The sequence below is a fragment of the Lepisosteus platostomus genome, chromosome 15 (genome assembly GCF_059453375.1).
Source record: "Lepisosteus platostomus isolate fLepPlt1 chromosome 15, fLepPlt1.hap1, whole genome shotgun sequence".
NCBI classification, from domain to species: domain Eukaryota; kingdom Metazoa; phylum Chordata; class Actinopteri; order Semionotiformes; family Lepisosteidae; genus Lepisosteus; species Lepisosteus platostomus.
Genome location: NC_142625.1, coordinates 4,224,336 through 4,240,002, shown reverse-complemented (window position 1 = coordinate 4,240,002; position 15,667 = coordinate 4,224,336). Strand labels below are relative to the sequence as shown.

The 15,667-nt window shown below is 46.1% G+C and overlaps 1 pseudogene; it reads left to right on the top strand.

Moving 5' to 3' along the window:
• The first annotated feature begins 12,960 nt into the window (after positions 1-12,960).
• On the top strand, positions 12,961-13,137 carry LOC148647714 (U2 spliceosomal RNA; annotated as a pseudogene).
• Positions 13,138-15,667: the final 2,530 nt, after the last annotated feature.

The following is a 15,667-nucleotide window of genomic DNA, read 5'->3' as shown; positions in this document are numbered from 1 at the left end:
TCTCTCAGCGGTGAAAAGACAGACATAGCTAGCAAGCAAGCGAGGTGGACTGGAGCTCCTTCTTCTCCAGTCTCGTCTCTCGTCCATCTGTATGTCAGTGTCTCTCTCTCCCCCTCCCCGTCTCAGGAAGGGGGCAGGAAGGAAGGCAGGCAGGCGGGCAAGAGAGAGGGGGAGCAGAGTCCGGCGGCAGGTCTCTGGCTGCAGGGAGGCCGGCAGCTGCGAGGGTCCTGGGATCCAGAGGAGTCGGCCTGCGCCACTGGGTGCCAGCGGAACGCCCGCGCATCAGTCCACGCCTTCAGGGGCATCGCTTCTCGGCCTTTTTGGCCAAGATCAGAAGGTGTGTGGCGTGACCGCGGCCGGACGACTTTTTCAGGAGTACGAGAAGGGCGACGGCGGAGAGCAGATAGCTTTGTGAGAGACGACCTGCAGGGAAGGAGACTTTACCGGTGGAGGAGGAGTCCAGTCACTTGGAGGAACAATTGCTGGTAACATTGTCGAGCCACCACTGGAATCATTCTGGGTTTAGCCCAGGGGGTGAAGGTGGGGCTCCCAGATGACTTTGGAAGCCAGTAAGAAGACGTCGGGAATGGGGGCCAGACCTTCATTGTCCCGTGAGGGACAAATGAATGTTACGGTGCATTTTGTGCTGAAAGCAGGAGATAGAGAAGGATGGATGGATAGGAGTGTCTTCGAGAAAGACATTTTGTACAAGATCTTGGGTGTCAAAAAGGAAAATGTTTTATGCTTGCAAGACTTTTACTGGAAGGGCACATATGATATCACCTTGTATTCTGGTAACCTTTGTGATGAATTCTGGTCCAAGACTCAAAGTCTAAAAGAGCAGGCGCCTCTTGACAAGTTTTATATTGAACCTCTGTTTGCCAGAGAAATGCGCACATTGACTGTGCATATGTACAACCCCCACATGCTAGAGGAGGACATTGTTACTTTTCTGAGGCAGTTTGTCAACGTGCAAGAGGCATGCAGGAAAATCATTGATGCCAAAGGGTTCTGGATGTGAAAGAGATCATATGCAGTCTGTTTGAGGCCAAGCCCCAGGGTATAAGGGGGACTGTTGCATCCACCCGCCTTCTTTTCCATCAGGGCAAACCGTGGTTATATGTACTACCCCGGACAGAAGTTAATGTGCCGAAACTGTGGCGGGCATGGACATGTTCAGTCAATGTAAGGAGGTAGCCTGTAGGAGGTGCGGGAAGCTTGGCCACCTAGCTAAGGATTGCAACAGCGCCCTAGTGTGTAATCTTTGCAGGCATGTATTCAAAGACTGTGCAAAAAGAGCTAGAAGTTTTGCGGACGTTGTTAGGGGAAAAAACTTACTTGGCAAGGATGTGGGTGACATGGCGGCGAACGTCTGGCAGCGGCCTGTGGCATCCCAGGAGACAGAAGAACCTGCAATGGGAGAAAAGTTGGATCCTTTGAAGACACGACAGCCGGAGAGGGACAGACGGTCTCACCATCAGAGGCGGCGGCACCTGGACTTCTGGAAGTAGACAACCAAGTGACTGAGGAAGGGAGGGTTGACCCTTTTGAGTGGTCGACATTGGGGACTTGGAGAAAGCGGGGAGGGGGTTCCAGAAAAGGTCCAGGGAGGGGAGATCTTTCCTTAGCACAGGCAAATTGGTATACTGCCCTGTTAATCTCCGATGAGGAGGAGAGACCTAGTACAACTATAGGGTTTGGGTTAGAAGAATCTGCTCTATCGAGTAAGGATATTGAAGGTGAGGATTGTTTGAATGATAGGGGGAGTGAACGTGAGGATGTTTGTGGTGAGGAGGTCGGTTCGGGTGATGTAGCAGGGCCCAGTAAGATAGCGACAGGTTGTGCAAAGCTTACAGAGCTTAGGAGGAAGAAAAAGAACAAGGCACAAAGGGCAAGCTTCTATGAATCGATTGGGGAACCTGCGAAACGGGTAAGGGATGGTTCTAGTGATGAATTCGACTCCCATGAGGAGAAAAGGAGTAAGGAAGGGATATCTACGTTATTTGAGTTGGGACCATCCCTTCAGAGTTTCAGTGAACAGGGGATTCTGGCTGTTACGCAGCTGAAGGAGTAGGAGAAGGAGGAGGAGGAGTTAGGCAAAGTGCAGGAGGGGATAGGGGAGGGGGAAGGTGAAGAGAGGAGGGAAGAGGAGAGGCTGGAAGATTTTTCCGGCCAGATAGTCGAGGAAACAAGCCTGGAGACAGGCTCTCCGGAGATTTTGTCCATTCCTTCCTTTATGACATTAGCCTGGTCAGCTCTGGAGAGTGTTTAACTCCAGGGCCCTTTGTGGGTGTACAGGGGAATAGCGATTTAGACAACCTACTCAGCCCTTATGGATAGTTTGTCCATTTGTACTATTAATGTAAGGGGTCTTAGGACCCTTTTTTTTTTAAGACTTTGAGGTCAGATTTTTACTTTTTACAGGAAGTTCACGTCAAGGGCGAGGGGGATAGTAGGCGTCTCTCTAAAATGTGGGGTGAGAATGCCTCAAGATGGAGCTCTGGTGGAATTCATTCGGCCGGTCTGGGTATTCTCATTGGGAATGAATGTTTTAATTTGGTTAATTCTTTTGTTGTCATTCCAGGACGAGTGTTAGTGGTTGATGGACAGATAGGGAGGGAAAGCCTGAAGTTAATTAACGTATACGCTCCTGCACAAAGAAGGCTAAGGAAGAACTTCTTTATAGCACTGGAGCCACTATTGATGACCAATAAGAGGATCATTTTGGGTGGAGATCTGAATGAGGACCTATCTTCTGATACGTCAGTAGGAACAAGAAAAATTTGTTCCCCGTTTTCAAATTACGTAGATAGTGTAGCACACAATGGTGGAGGGGGTAAGAGACCGACTTGGAGTAATAGCCAAGGAGTGGGAAAAAAGGCTTGATTACGTTTTTCTTTCGCGAAGTTTGGAGACTATCTAATCTACAGTTTTCCCAGCCTGGTTTTCAGACCATGATTTGGTTAAGGTTGTTTAAGGGAGATAAGGTCCTTTATGGTTCTGGGTTTTGGAAATTAAACACTATAATCTTAATAGAGGAAGATTATAAAAACTTGATTGCCTCCTGTTGGAAAAAGTGGGAAGCGAGGAGGGCCTTATATGATAACACTGTAGATTGGTGGGAGGATGTTAAGAGGTGGGTAAAAAAGGAAACCATTAGGTACTGCAGAAGTAGGAAAAGGAAAGAGGAAAGGAATCTCCAATTTACAAAGTAAATTGGAAGACTTATATGAACAGAAGGGTAGTGGAACGAGGATAGATAAGGAGGAAATCCGTAACTTAAGAATGAGTTAAAAATCTTATATATGGAGAGAGCCAGAAGTTCTTTTTAAGTTAAGGAACTTCTCCTTAGAATGTAGTGAGGGAAACCTGTCTTGTCTTTTCGAAATGGTCCGAAAGGACCAGAAGAAAATGACATTCGAAGGTATTCAGACAAAGAGTGGTGGCATCACTGTGGAGGCCAGGGAAATGGTGAAGGTAGCCACTAAATTTTATGAAGATTTCTTTAAGGAAGAAGTAGCCTCAGGAAACATAGATGAGGTCTTGAATGTTTTACAAGTCAAGATTTCAGATGGGAGTAGGACAAGATAAGAGGAGGATTTGTCCCTAGAGGAAGTGGAGAAAGCACTCCATAGTTTAGGGAGGAAGAAAGTTCCTGGAATAGATGGTTGAATTTATTAAACTTTCTGGCCTTTAATTAAGAATGCATTGTGGGCAGTTTATAAAGACTTACTGGGAGGGGAAGGCTTAGGACCGACAATGAAGACCAGCGTGTCGTCTTTGCTCTATAAAAAGGGAGACAAAACTTATTTAGGGAATTGGAGACCTATCCAGCTGTTGACAACCGACTATAAGGTTCTGGCAAAAATTCTCTGTTTAAGACTACATGAGGTTCTGGCTGAAATCATCGAAAATGATCAAACGTGTGGTGTGAAGGGTCGGTCTCTGATTTGGAACCTACACTTAAGAGACACGATCAGCTGGGTCAAGGACAGGCACTTGCCCTTGATTTTAGTAAGTCTCGACCAGGAGAAGGCTTTTGATCGATTAAGCCATGACTTCTTATGGAAAGTCCTGGAGAGGTCTGGTTTTGGAAGAAAGTTTATTGGTTGGTTGAGGCAGCTGTATTCCAATGTCGGTACCCGTGTTAACATCAATGGATTCTTGGGGGATTTTATTGACATAAGGAAGGGGGTAAGACAAGGATGTCCTTTGTCTCCGTTATTGTATGTGATTTATTTGGAGCCCCTGTTAGAACTGATCCGTGCACACAAGGAGATATCGGGCATAGTAATCCCAGGAAGAAGGGGTCAGCAGGCAAAGCTAGCTGCTTATGCGGACAACATCGCTCTGCTGCTGGACTCAGACAGGGGACTTTTGAGAGCGATTGAGGTTTGTCATTTCTTTGGGCAGGCGACAGGGGCTAAAATTAACACTGCCAAAAGTCAGATGAAATATTTTGGCATTTGGAAGACCCGAAAAGAAGCAACAGGAGGATTGACCTTAGTGTCAAGATATTTGGGGTGAACTTTGCCACATGTGGGTCAGCTCACTTAAACTGGATGGAGAAATTGAATATTTTAAAGGTAAAATTGGGCCGCTGAAAAGACATACAGTTGTCTTACACAGGAAAGGTAAAAGACGTTTTATCATCTTTATTTAATCTTTCTAGCATATGTTTTTCCGTTACCTCCGTTACATAGAAAGGAGGTGGTAAGATCTGTCTTCAATTTCATTTGGAGTACTAAATATGAGTATATTCAAAGGATGGACATGTACAGGAAAATAGAGGAGGGAGGGAGGGATGTACCCAACATCCCCCTTAAATTAGACGCCATTTATGTTTCCTGTTTATGCAAAGCCTTACAAGCAGACGTGACACATAAGAGCCAATATTTTGTCAGGCTATGGTTTACCTGGACCATGCCACAGCTGAGACCGATATGCAACTCAGGTCCTAAAGCGGATGTAATCCCTTGGCATTACAAGCACGCCGGGAAGTGGTTGAAAAACCATCCAGAGGGGAAGAAGGAGACAATATGTGTGCAGCAAAAAGCCCTTTATGACCTGGTCAATGTGCGATCAGACACTACCTTAATAGGGAAGAAAAAAGAGCATTGGGTGAGGGTTCAACCCATAGGCCTGGACAGTTGCTACAAAGATTTGAACTGGTTAAGCGTGTAGAATCGCCTCCCGGTAAGGGAGGTGATGTATCGAGATAATCTTACTAAAGCCAAACACTGTCCATATCCAAAATGTGAGAAAACTGAAACATTAAGACACGTGTTTTGGGAATGTGTAACAGGGAAACATGCATGGGGTGAATGTCAGCAACTTTTAGTGAGTGTTCAGCCAGGTTTTTCGTTAACTTATGATAAAATTATATCGGCATGGAAGGGCACAGAACGGACAGCAACAGTAGACTGGGTGTTATGGCTGATAAGTCTTCTTTTTCACAGCCTTAGTCCCAGACTGTCCTGGGGTCAGCTGCTTTGGTTGCTCTTCTCCACTTGTCTCTGTCGAGCACATCTTCCTCACTCACTTCACATACCTCCATATCTTTTCTCACACAATCTATCCATCTCTTTCTAGGCCTGCCTCTTCCTCTGTTACCTTCCACCTCAAATTCCATTACCCTCTTTGTTTCTTCCTCAACATCCCTCCTCATGATATGTCCATACCACCGTAACCTCGCCTCTTCTCAACCACATCCACCACCCTACATCGTCTACAGATTTCTTCATTTCTGATCTTATCCTTCATTGAAATCTGCAGAATTCATCTCAACATCCTCATTTCAGTTCTTCTCATCAAGTTCTCTTCCCTCTTTCCAACTGCCAAGCATTCAGCTCCATATAGTAGTACAGGTCTAATCACAGTCTTGTACATTTTGCACTTTAACTTTCTAGGAATTTTCCTGTCACAGATTATTCCAGTTATTTCTCTCCACTTGTTCCATCTAGCTTTCACTCTGTTTTACTGCCTCCAGTGTTTCTCCTCCCTTTACCAGTTTTGATCCAAGGTATTTAAAGCCATCAACTTGTTTCAGTTTTCCTCCATTTGTCTCCTCAACATTGGTCATAGTATCTCCTCTTCTCTCTATTACCATTATTTCAGATTTTTCTGCATTCATTTTCAGTCCACCCTTTTCCAGACTCCTCTGCCATTTGAACACTTTCTCCTGTAGTTCTACTTCTGAATCTGCCATCAGTGCCACATCAGCAAAGATGAGTTCCCAAGGCACTTCTGTTCTTACCTCCTCTGTCAGTGTGTCAATAATGTTTATGAAAAGGAAAGGACTTAGTGCTGATCCTTGGTGTACTCCAACTGTGATTTCAAACTCTTTTGTCTCTCCCCGTTGTGTTATCATCTTCGTAGTTGCATCTCTATAGGTTGCTTGAACTAACTTCACCATGCTTTCTGGTACTCCTTTCTTCCTCAAGCACCAATACACCACCTCTCTGGGCACACGGTCATATACCTTCTCCAAGTCCAGAAAGGCCACATACAGCTTTTTCCCTTTCTCTAGTGTCTTCTCCTGTAACTGTCTCATCACAAAAATGGCATCTGTTGTGCTTTTCCCCACTGAGAATCCAAATTGTGAGTTGTGGATCCTGACTATCTTCCTGAGTCTCTTGTCCAGAATGTTTTCCAGGATTTTCAATCCATGTTCCAGAAGTTTTATTCCTCTATAGTTTTTACACTCCACTGGGTCTCCTTTCTCCTTATAGATGGTAACCATACTGCTTTTTGTCCATTCTTCTGGAATTCTCTTCCTTTGCAATATTGTTTAGCAATCTCGTCAGCCACTGAATCCCCTCTTCATCAAGGTTCTTAAAGTGTTCTGCTGCTATTCCTGATGGTCCAGTTGCTTTGCCCACTTTCATCTCTTTGATAGCTTGTCACTTCTTTTACTGAAATTTCTTGGATTGGTCCACACACTACGTCTGCCTCCACTAGGTTCTCCCTCTCATTTTCTACATTTAACAGATTTTTGAAGTACTCCAGCCATCTTTGCTTGATCTGTTCTTTAATCAAGACTCTGCCTTCTCCATCCTTGAGTACTGCCACCCGGATAATATCTTTTTTCTGTCTCGCTCGATGTTTAGCAATCTTGTAGATTTGGTCCTCTCCTTTTGTTTCAAGTTTCTCATACCATTCTTTCCAGGCTCTTTCCTTTGCTCTTGCTACACTTCTTTTTGCTACCTTCTTTAGTCTCTTATATTCTTGTAATTCTCCAGTGCCATCTTTCAGTGTCTTGTATGCTTTTTTCTTTTCCTTCAGTGTTTCCTGAACGTCCATATCCCACCACCACTCTTCATTTTCCCTCGGTCTGCCTCCTCTTGTCTTTCCACAAACCCTGGTAGCAGCCTCTTCTAGGATGTGGCTCATCTCAGTCCACTCTTCTTCAACTGAAGGCTCCTCTGTTTCCTCTGTGTTGTTTTTCATTTCTCTCACCAGCCTGTTGAAATCTACTTTGTTTTCTCTCAGTTTCCACACTTTTGTTCGTGCTGGGTGTTTCCTCTGCCTTATTCTTCACTCCTTCAATATTGTGATGTCCATCACCAGTAGCCTGTGTTGTCTGGTAACAGCCTCATAGGGCAGGACTTTAGCATCTTGGACTTTCGCTCTATCAATTCTTCTCACTAATATGTAAATCATTTGGGTATCATGGCCTCCACTCCTGTATGTCACCTTTTGCTCATAATTCTTCATGAACCCTGTGTTTACTGCAAACAATTCAAGAGCTTGGAGTGTTTCTAGTAGCCTCCCTCCTTCAATTCTCTCTCCTAGCCCTCTCTGACCATGTTCATCTGGATAATCTGGGCATTTCTCTCCTAAATGTGCATTGAAGTCTCCTCCAATTACCACCATTTCATTTCCTGGGATTCTGCTCACCACTTCTTTGAGATCTTCCAAAAAGCTATCCTTTTCCTCCTGTGGTCTTCCTACCTGTGGTGCATATACAGAGATGATATTCCATAACCCACTCTCAAAAGCCACCTGTACATTGATAATCCTGTCTGAGTGTCTAACCACCCTCACTATCTTGTCTGCTAGGTCTTTGCACACTATCACACCCACTCCATTCATTTTTGTACTCTTTCCAGCATATAGAATCTTTTATCCCTCTCCTAGGTGTCTTGAGCTGTTTCCTTTCCACTTGGTTTCTTGCACACACACAAGATCTCCACTTTTCTCCTTGCCATAGTTTCAACCAATTCTCTCCCTCTCATGGTACCAACATTCCAACTCCCCACTCTCATTGACTTAACATTCCTTCCAGGCCCCTTCACCTTGTTTCTTTTCTGTAGCCCCCACTCTACAGTTTTCCCCACAGTAGCATGATTTCCATTAGTACCCTGTTGGGACACAGCACTAAAGGCAGACATTGTTAACCCGGGTCCCGACCGATCCGGTATGTGCTTTTTGTTCTTTGCAACCATGGTTTTGGCAAGATGGTTTTACGTTGGATGCCCTTCCTGACACAACCCTTTTAGTCGCCTCTTACGACAGGCAGGGATACCCAGGAGGTATTCTGATCCCCCCTCCCGAGGGATCGGCTGACAAAAAGTGTTATTAAATATTTGTTATGGTCTGCTCAGTGTGCTCACACTAAAGATAACTGGTAGAGGTGGGATCGTGATATATATTGGGAAGTTTGTAGTGAGCTTAAAACCAGGATAAAAAGAGACATTTTAAAATGGAAGTTTCACACAGCAAAAGATAAATGGAAGGGGTTGATTTCTTTATTTTCAGACTTGGATGTACACTGACAGTCTTTCCTGGTATTCCGTATATTGATTCCTGTATGAGTTTTTTGTATTTTCATAATAAAATTAAAAAAAAAAATCTTCTCTGCCTTTTGGCTAAGATCAAGGTTCAAGCGGCATGACCGCAGTTCTGAGGTCTTAGTCAGGAGGTCGGGAAGGCGCTGGGAGGAATGGACTGACCGGAGGAACGGCTGGATCGGATGGAAGGAGAGACCGGATTTTGTTGGTGTCGACGAGGAGCGAAGGAACTGCGGTGAAGGAGGACGTTGCGGTGTTGGAAAGGTGCTGATTGGTGGCGGCGGCTTTGGTTACCTTAAGACGGCGGCTGGAGTGATGGAGCGGAGGGGGAAGGCGGTGGCAGTTTTTCCTTAGCTGAAGGAGGAGAGGAGGAGGAAGGACTCCCTTCGCTTTACGCTGAGGAACCTAGATGGACTGAAGATCTGGAATAGAGATAAGTTCAAGAAAAGCGTCTTGATTAACTGTTTGGGAATACGTTTGGTAGACATTCTTTGTTTGCTGGATTTTCCTAGTCGAGGGATTTTTTAGTTGACTTTAGCATCGGGTGTTTTATGTTTGGATGTATGGCGGAAGATACAGGAGAGGAAAGACGATGTTCCGATTAGTGATTTCCAAATTCAGCCGATGTTTGCTGGGGAGATTAAAGTTTTGACTGTACAAATGTCAGACCCATTTGTTCCGGAGGGGGACATAGTCTCCTTCCTGCAACGATTCGTGGATCTGCAAGGAGCAGGGAGGAAAGACTTGAAATTGGATGGAGTATGGATTGGGAGGTGGATATATCGGATGAGGTTGCGCTTGGGGAAGACTGTCGAGGAGGGGGTAATACACCCCCCCAACCTTTTTCGAGATCGGGACTCATAGGGGGTACCCAGAGTATTCTAGGCAGTCCCTTGAGTGTTGGAAATGTGGTGAACGGGGACACTTTGCTAGGCAATGTATGTCGGTGCGATGCAGGCAGTGTGGGTTGATGGGACATATGGCGAAAAGTTGTGTTCAAAGGAAAAAGTGTTATTTGTGCAAAGAGTTTGGTCATGTGTCTCAGGATTGTATGGACAGTGCAGTTAAGATTGCAGATGGACAAGAGGGGTTGGAGGAGTTTAAGGAGCATGTGGGAATAGATGCTGAAAGTACGGTGGATGAGGAGGGGAATAGTGCGTGTGAGTCAGAAAGTAACTCAGGTGAGGATAGTGGTGTTAGGATGAGTGGTAGTGCGGTGAGTGTTGAGCGGAGCGGTTGTATGGTGAATGTGGTAGGGGGGACGGAGGAACATGACTCTGAGAGCAGTGATGAGTCGGATGTGGACGATGAGGAGTAATGTGGTGCCTTGGGAAACTGTGACTAAGGTGGGCAGGCGCTTTTCTGTGCCTTTTCTGCCAGAGATTGAGTATGGTTGTTGTACGCCAAACAAGAAGTTTAGATTTCCGAAGGATCTATTTTTGAATGATATTTATGGGCCATTTAGTGGCATAGGTATTGGGTTCAAATGAAAGGATGGTATAGATCAAGTGTTGGTTAAGGATGATTTGGAAGACAGAGCACGAGAGCTTTCAGAACTTTTATGTAACAGGATGCGACAATGTGTGGCAGAAAAGGAGGGGCCATGAAAAGAAAGGATGGAAAAAGAAAAAGGGTGTGGGGAACATACCAGAGGAAGAGATTGAAGAGGAAAGCAGTGGGGAAGTTTAACTGTATAAAATTGAGGAGGGATGTTGCCTTGAATAAGGGTGTGTTGAGATATTGCTTTTGCTGTGTAATGGTTTCATTTTTGAAAGTTTGATTTTGTAAGGGGGGAGTTTATTTGATGTAGCAGATTGATTTTGTTATAAGGGGATATACTGGGGGTGGTTTTGCATAAGGGGTAGTAAATGTAAATAGGATGAATTGGTGGATTTGGGGCTTTTTTGTGGGGTTTGGTTGGATTAATGGGTGGGGTAAGTGTAAATAAGATGTTTTGTGGAATTTTAGTTGAATAATTTTGTTTGTTTTGAATAACTTGTGCTGAGTATTGATGTTACGACATTTGAGATTGTGTGATGGTTCTGTTGATAGTGGGAAAGAATTTGAGTTGAACGAGGTATTTGGAAGGAAGGGATAATCTGCAGATATGCTTTTGTATTTGTATGTGGGTATTGAACAATTTTTTGTTTGCATGAAGGGGAAGTTGTGATGGGGGTGGGATTGTGTTTTGCTAAGTAGGTGATTTTGAGAAGACGAATGTTAATTTAGCGGTGTAATGTTTTTGGGTTTTTTGTTCTTTAAGTTTGAGAATTATGGATTTTTTGCATTATTGTAATAAAAAAATTCTCGGCCTTTTGGCTGCGATCTCAGGGGCCGAAGGCAGGCAGACAGTGAATGAGGAGATGGAAATGGGTCAATCAGGAGAGGAAATTGACACACCTGAGCTGGACTTTTTTAAATTAATGGCGGAGAAGGTGGTGAATGTGACTCCGCAGAAGAGCTGGGGGGATAAAATGGATGAGGAGGAGGAAGACGGTGCTTCGACCTCCAAAAAAACAGTTAAAAGGAAGTCAGCTGAACCTGAAGAGCTATTTGTGAAAAAGGCGGGCAGAGATCTGGAGGAACCGCCACAGGGTGATATGCAAGCGTCTGAGGCTCCAGCCCCCTTTTTATACTTAGTGAAGGGATAAGAGGGAGAGGTCAGAGAAGAGGAGCAAGGGGAGTTAGATGGTAGCGGCTCCTCAGAGTCCTTTGGAACATCGTATGTCCCTGACACTGAAGGCACTCATGAGGGAAGTGGCGCTGTACTTGCTCAGGTTTCGGAGGGCGGTGTAATCCCAGGACAAGGGGAGGAGGGCCTTTGGCTGGACTCAGATCTTCCCCGGGATTTTGTAGAGCTTTGTAAATGGGACGAGAGGTACAACAAGGTTCTATGGCTCGCTGGTTTCGAGGAGCAGGAGATAAAGAGGGACATTCAGTACAATTGTGTGAATGTAGGGAGAGAGGTTCAGTGTTTCCAGTTGTACGGGAAGTCGCATGCAGAAATCGGCTCCAAAAAGATTCTCCCGTCGGACATTGAGAAAAAATGGCGAAGCAATGCGGGCATGGCTAGGGAGGCCTTTGCGGCCGGAGTAAGCAGAAAAGAAGCCAGAATAATGAAGAGGCTTGAAACATCTAACTTCTTGAAAAGGTGTGAATGGATGGATGGAAACGTAAAGTTTCCGAATCATGCCGGTGGGCTTAAAACAGTTTTAAGGGCTTTTCCGGGGGTAAGTCTTGAGAGTGAGGGTACCTCTAGAAAGGTCACCAAATTATACGTATATGGGCATAAGGAGTTGGAGGTCAGAGACGCGTATATTGCTGCCATGAAGATTAGTAAATGGGAAGAGAAGTCCTAATTATACCCTAGATGAATATAGTTACTCTAGATAGATACAACAGATGCCTTGTTAGAGTAACTTTTGTTTCTTTCTGGAATAAAAAGTACGAGTAAATTAAGCGCATTGACATGTACCACCGAATTGAGAAGGGTGGCAGGGGTGTCCCAAAAATCCCCGTCAAGCTTAACTGTCTGTATGTGTCAGGGTTGTGTACCGCTTTAAGACAACCCTGTAATGCACAGCTCTCAGTTTTTTTGCAAGGTTTTGGCTCTCCAGCAGCATGCCTCATCTTACCGGCTGGAGGAATGACATCCCGCATGGGGAGGACTTGCCGTGGCACTACAGACATGTATTGTCCTGGGTGAAGCATCACCTGACAGGGGAAGACCCGCCTCTGTTGAACCACAGGGCACTGTACCACACTGTGATGGAGGAAGCCAAGATCGTTGGGAATGTTGCCACCGAGACCTGGAGGAGAGTCCAACCCAAAGGCCTGTGGTTGGATATGCTGGACCTGAACTGGCTGGTGGCTTGGAAGAGACGTTTTATACAAGCACAAGCTTACCAGGCAGGCTGGGTGTCCACGAGTGGACTGCCAAGCGGTCGAGATGGTTGAGAATGTCTTCTGGTTTTGTAACTTTGCACAGCGCATGTGGGAGAAATGTACACCTTTGTTAGAAGTTTTGGAGACGAGTTTGAATATGAATTAATTTGAATATGGGGTGGGGTTATGGTAATGAGTATTTTGAAGTTTGGTTTTCAGTTCCCTTATAGGAGTTTTTTTTTTGTTATGGAATGCTTTTGTTGTTGTGATTATATTTAGTATGATGCTTTTTGTAATAAAGAAAAAATCTGTTCTTATCAGTTTAATATCCGATACGTCCCCCATCAGGGGATCACATATTAAACGGATTTTTGGAACAGGGAGCTGGATCAGGAGCTTGCTCCGTCCTCTCCACACATCGGCCAGGTATTTCAGCGCCTTTGGGAACGGTGCACTACCTTCTCTCGGCGTTGAAAGCGAGGTGTACTGGAGCTCCTTCTTCTCCGGTCTCGTCTCTCGTCCATCTGTGTGTATCTGTCTCTCTCTCCCCCTCCCCATCTCTGTCGCCTTCCCCTCTCTGCGCACTTTCCCGTGTCTCGACTTTCTCGGCAAGCAGGCCAGCCCCCTTTTCGGCTCCCATGCGTTTTCCCTCCAAAGAACTTCTATTCAACTTTTTCTTTTCTTTTGGGAAGGCAGGCAGGCAGGTAGGTGTGTGTAGGTGTCCGTCCGTGTGTCCCTCCCGAGAGGGAGAGCTGCCCCTTGCCTCTGCCCACAGGTGCTGACTGTCTGCTCTCTTGCAGCTCACTCAGCACGGCTGCTGCCGGTGGGAGGGGCCTAAGCTAAGGAGGCTGGCTGCCCCTGTGGCTGCGGTCATTGTCGGACCATTGCCAGAAGATCAAAGAGCAGGGCCCCCGCCCGGGACTGGCAGGCAGGTAGGCAGGAGAGGGGGAGCGAGTGGAGCCCGGCTATCCGGCTGCCGCGTGTGTACCGGGCTCCAGAGGCGTCAGCCTGTGCCGCTGTGCACCAGCTGGACGCCCGCACGCCAGCCCAAGGCTGGCGTTGGGCATCGCTTCTCGGCCTTTTGGCTATCCGGAGGCTGGCCGGCTGGCTGCCCCTGTGGCTGCGGTCATTGTCGGACCATTGCCAGAAGATCAAAGAGCAGGGCCCCCGCCTTTTGGCCGAGATTAAGCATGTGCAGCTTGTTTCTTGGCCAGAGGAAAGAGGAAGAGGGATCGCCCGTTTTCAAGGACTACTCGAAAGTTTTTTTCTGTGTCAGATTTTTCCGGCCATTTTGCTACTACAATGGAGAGAGGATCAACATCAAGAGAAGGAAGAGTGAGACACGCCGTGCGCTTTGTGCTGCGAGCTTTTGGAGAGAGGACAGAACTTGCTTCGAGGGACGAATTTGAAGAAGTGATCAGCAATGCTTTACACCTTGAACCCGAGCACGTTTACTGCATTCAAGACTTCCCCAGTAAGAAATGCTTTGATGTTTCTCTTATTTTGGAGAACCTAGTTAGAGGAGTTTGGGAAGTTGCTAATTGCAGAAAGGACAAAAAGCCTTTTGTGGATTATTATGTTGAACCCGTTTGCTCGGGAACTAAGGACGCTGACAGTCCTTAGTCAGGCAATGTTTAACACCTATGTGCCTGAGGGGGACATTGTCTGCTTTTTGAAGATATTTGTGGACATTCAGGGCATAGGGGTGAAGGTTATGGATAAAAGGGGTTTTTGGACCGGGAAGAGGCGTTTTAAGGTGCGCTTCAGGTCAAATGGGTCAGCCCCTATTATATCCACCTGTGACCTTTGAGATGGGACCCAATCGAGGGTATTTGTACTATTATGGACAGCCCTTGGTGTGCAGGCGGTACAGGAAGGAAGGGCATAATGTAGTGGACTGCAGAGAGCTTGTGTGTAGAAGATGTGAAGGAGTGGGCCATTTCACATCTGAATGCAAAGAAGAGATGAAATGTAATTTGTGTGGAGGTGAGGGGCATGTTTTTAAGGACTGCCCTTTACAGAAGAGTTCTTTTCAGAGGTTGTTCACGGATCAGCATAGGCACGACCAGGTGCAGCTCATAACGAGCGGAGACAGATTGAAGCAGCTGAAGGCTCTGATAGTAGGGGCACTGCTGTTAGTGAAAGAGCAGATAAAGAAAAGACTGGAAAAGGAGGTTTTCAAGGAAAACCACAAGGCACAACCCTTTTTGCTGAAGGCCAAGAGAAGGAGAAGGTCTGGGAACCGCTTGGAGGGAACGTGCTGAGAGCAGAAGGAGAAGGGGCAGGGCTGCATTTGCATATGTAAATCATGGTCGAGGATATGTATCAGATGGAAAGTGATGAGTTTTTGGAGAGCTCAGAGACGCCAGGACTGGACTTTTTGAAAGAAGTCATGGAGGAACCCAAGACAGGGGTTCAAAAGACTTGCCACTGGTTCAAGTGCCTGTCTGAGACCCTAGGGACATGGATTAGATGTCTTTTGAGGGAAAAGAGGAGGGAGAAGTCAGGGCAGAGGAGCTCGCAGTTCCCAAGTCTGGAGGCCCCTCCCGGTCGTCAGGGGGCTCTTTTATACTTGAGCCAAAGAATAGAAAAGGGGAAAGCACAGACACTCAAAGGCGTGGGGGCTCAAGTAGAGCTGAAGAAGGGAAGTGAGGAGGGCTTCTGGACCGACTGAGGTCCCCAGGGATTTTGTTGAGCTCTGTAAGTGGGATGAAAAGAGCAATAAGGTTCACTGGCCTGCTGGATTTGAAGATCAGGAGCTCCAAAGGAAAGGGATTCAGTACAAATGTGTTAATGAAGGGACAGAAGTAAAACGTTCCAAGTATATGGAAGAACTCACACGGAAATAGGGTCCAAAAAGTGCCTCTTTTCCAACAGAGGCAGTGGAGAGGAAATGCGGGGAAGGCAAAAGCAGCCTTCGCTGTGGGAGTCTTCAGGAAGGACGGGAAGTTTATGAAGCAGTTGGAGGCCACGCCTGTCTTTTTAAAGAA